We start from the raw sequence: 3,273 nt of genomic DNA on the forward strand, positions 1-3,273 counted from the left end.
AAAAGGACAGCAACTTGTCTGTTCCCCTCCCCCCAATTCCCCAGCACTGTTCCCATCCCCCCAATTCCCCAATAAAAATCTTAAAATAAAATAAAATAAAATGATTATTGATAGGTATGTAGTTATTGCCATTTTATTTTTCATATTTATGGTTTTTCCCCCTTCTTTTTAAAGAAGTCCCTTTAACATTTCTTGTAATACTGGTTTGGTGGTGATGAACTCCTTTAGTTTTTTCTTGTCTGGGAATACACTTGTTCTCAAAAGTACTATGTGGCTATGGGCTGGGCTGTGGTGAGGGGTCAGTCTGGACTCATGATTGTAACAGGTGTACTGCTGTGGTACACAGTGGGCTCTTCTAATATGTAATATCATATCATGATATCTCAAGAAAGTTTTCTTGAGCAGCATTTTTAGCTTTTTTCTGCTTCCTTGCTTTGGTTAGCTTCCTTTTAGATCCTGTTATCTGTATGTTGGGTCTTTCTTGCTGATCTTGGACATTTTTCACTTTCTCTCAAATCCTGTTACTCATGTTCTTTGTTTCCTTTTGAATTTTAAAATGTCCTCATTTTCATCTTCAACTTCTCCTAAGGCATTATTCATTGTGTTTGTATACTCTTGTCTTCCTTCCACTTTAGTCTTCGTTTATTAAATATTTATTTTCCTTTATTTTTAATTCTTTTCTTGAATCTGTCACTTCATTTTTGAGTTTTAAAAATTGACTTATGGTGGTGGGGTTTTTTCATGCTTTCTATCATTTTCTTAAACACTTTTAGCTTATTTTGAAATAGCAGTTACAGTTTTGGTCTTTCTTTGAGCACATCCTTCTGAAGCACTTTCTTTCTCTGTAGGAATGTTATTCTGATTACTCTCATTTTTCTTGAGTAACTTTGTATAGGACTTGACCTTGATCCATTTCTGTTGCTTTTTATGCGAATTTAGTGTTCATGAGCTTGTAGCAGGAGGCCTGGTAAAGATGGCTTTCCTCATTTCATAGATATCCTTCTGTTGTTGTCATGTGATTTTAACACACATGATGACTGGCCTTTGGAGATTCCTGACTCTATGCCTTCCTCCACTTTTTTATCCTCTCCCTTATTTGTCTCTATCATCCCTGTCCTTCTCAATTCTGACCCCACTCCCAGCAGTTTTCCCTCCATGTGGTGCTCTGTCCTAGAAGGAGGCCCTGGCTAGTCTTTTCTCAGAGCTCACAGGGGCTGCACATTCCAGCCCCTTCAGACATGACCAGGTCACCCTGCACTCACCCACTATCACAGTGGCAGCCCTCTGTCAGCCTCACCTGCTGGTGTAAAACTGTCCTACCACCATGCTGTCCGGGGCACACTGTAGGTGCTCTTACACTCAGGCAGGCATGGTTCTGCCCACTTTCCTCTCCACACAGACCCAACACCCCAAGTCTGTGCCTGGCATGGACCTCAACCCCACCCACTGGTACTTCAGGCTGAATGGGAATATCTTAGCTCCTGGTTTTGTTATAGATATTGTCCATAAATATTTTTTATTTTAAAGATTTCTTTCTTAATTCATTTTAAATAATCTTATTGCATGTTAACATAAACAACTGACTTTTTTAAATGAAAAATAACTATATTTCTGAAAACACAACATTTAGTGAGAAGATTGGCATGTTTTATGTTTTTGCAAATGTCTTAATGCCTGGTTTAATAGGTGACAGTTGGATTCTAATATCTGGTTTTGCATTTAATCTGTTACACTGTAGCACATCATGTGGTCTCTGGAAAACTCCACTGTACATTTTATTTTTCTATTTATTTGTACTAGCTGTTTTTAAGTGGGGATTTTGGAATATCTCAAAACTATGCTGCCCCTGTCATCTTCCCAGAATCCTTCATAAGCTTTTTGATGGGAGGAAGGGGGTAATATAGGTGAAGCCATAATGTCCTCTCTTACCACATCTATTTAGCATTGCATGGGAGGGCTTAGCCAGTTCAAAAAAGGTAGGAAGAAGAAATCAAAGGCATACATTTGGGAAAGGAAAAACTAAACTGTCATTATTCAGACACAACATAATGTAGAAAATCCAAAGGTATTTATTGATAATCTATTAGAATTTACAAGTAAATTTAGCTAGGTTGCTGGATACAATATCAACATACAAAATTTGGTTGTTTTTCTATATACCAGCAAGAAACAAATAGAAAATAAAAATCTTCAAAAGTTACCATTTGGGCTGGCCAAGTGGCTCAGTTGGTTAAGAGCACGAGCTCTGAGCAACAGTGTCACTGGTTTGATTCCCACATGGGCCAGTGAGCTGTGCCCAAGCTGAGCTGCCACTGAGCTGCCAACAGGTAGCAGGATGGCTCAGCTGGTGAGAGCATGTGCTCCTAACAACAAGGTTGCCGGTTCAACTCCCGCATGGGGTGGTGGGCTATGCCCACCAGCAACTAAAGATTGAACACGACACCTTGAGCTGAACAACCGCAATCTGCTGACAGATGGCGACTGGACTTGGGAGCTGAGCTAGCTGTGCCCTCCACAACTAAGACTGAAGGACAACAACTTGGCTGTTCCCTCCCCAATTCCCCAATAAAATCTTTTTTTTTTTACAGTTACCATTTATAAGAACATCAAAAACATCAATTACCTATGAATAAACTGAACAAAAGATGTGCAAGACTACATCAAAGACTACAAGGTATTGGTGAGGAGAAATTTAAAGAGACCCAAATAAATGGAGGGAGATCTCAATAACTGAGGAAAGACTCAAAATTACAAAGGTGTTAATTTTTCCCAAAATCTATAGATTCAATGCCACCTCAACAAAATCCCAGAGGGCTTTGTGAGAGTGTGTGCGTGTGTGTGTACAAACTCACAAGCTGATTCTAAAATTTAAACAGGAAAGTTAAGGACTGAGAATGACAAAGACCATGTGGAAAAAGAAAAATGTAGTGAGCTTAGCTTTCCAGATGTCAAGGAAGGAGGGAACACACATGCGAAGTAATGTACAGGCGAGAGGTTGAACACACTGTGATTTTACAGAAAACCAACACACTTCTATAATCTCAAATGAAATAGCTTCACAGTACATTCCCACATGTTACATCGAAGGAATTTCAAGTAAGGAGGGAAACAGGACATGGCCCTAGCCTCTCCCTGGCCATTTCATGATGGCTTAGGGTCTGTGAGAATTTGGTTTGGGCCATCCTGGGACCCTCCACTGACTTCTAACAGAAACTAGACAAACACTCTAACTTTTAACATGCCTGAACTCTCCCCATCTGAGCCACCGGGTTC

This window comes from Hipposideros armiger, unplaced genomic scaffold, assembly GCF_001890085.2.
Source record: "Hipposideros armiger isolate ML-2016 unplaced genomic scaffold, ASM189008v1 scaffold_19, whole genome shotgun sequence".
In the NCBI taxonomy this organism is placed as follows: Eukaryota; Metazoa; Chordata; class Mammalia; order Chiroptera; family Hipposideridae; genus Hipposideros; species Hipposideros armiger.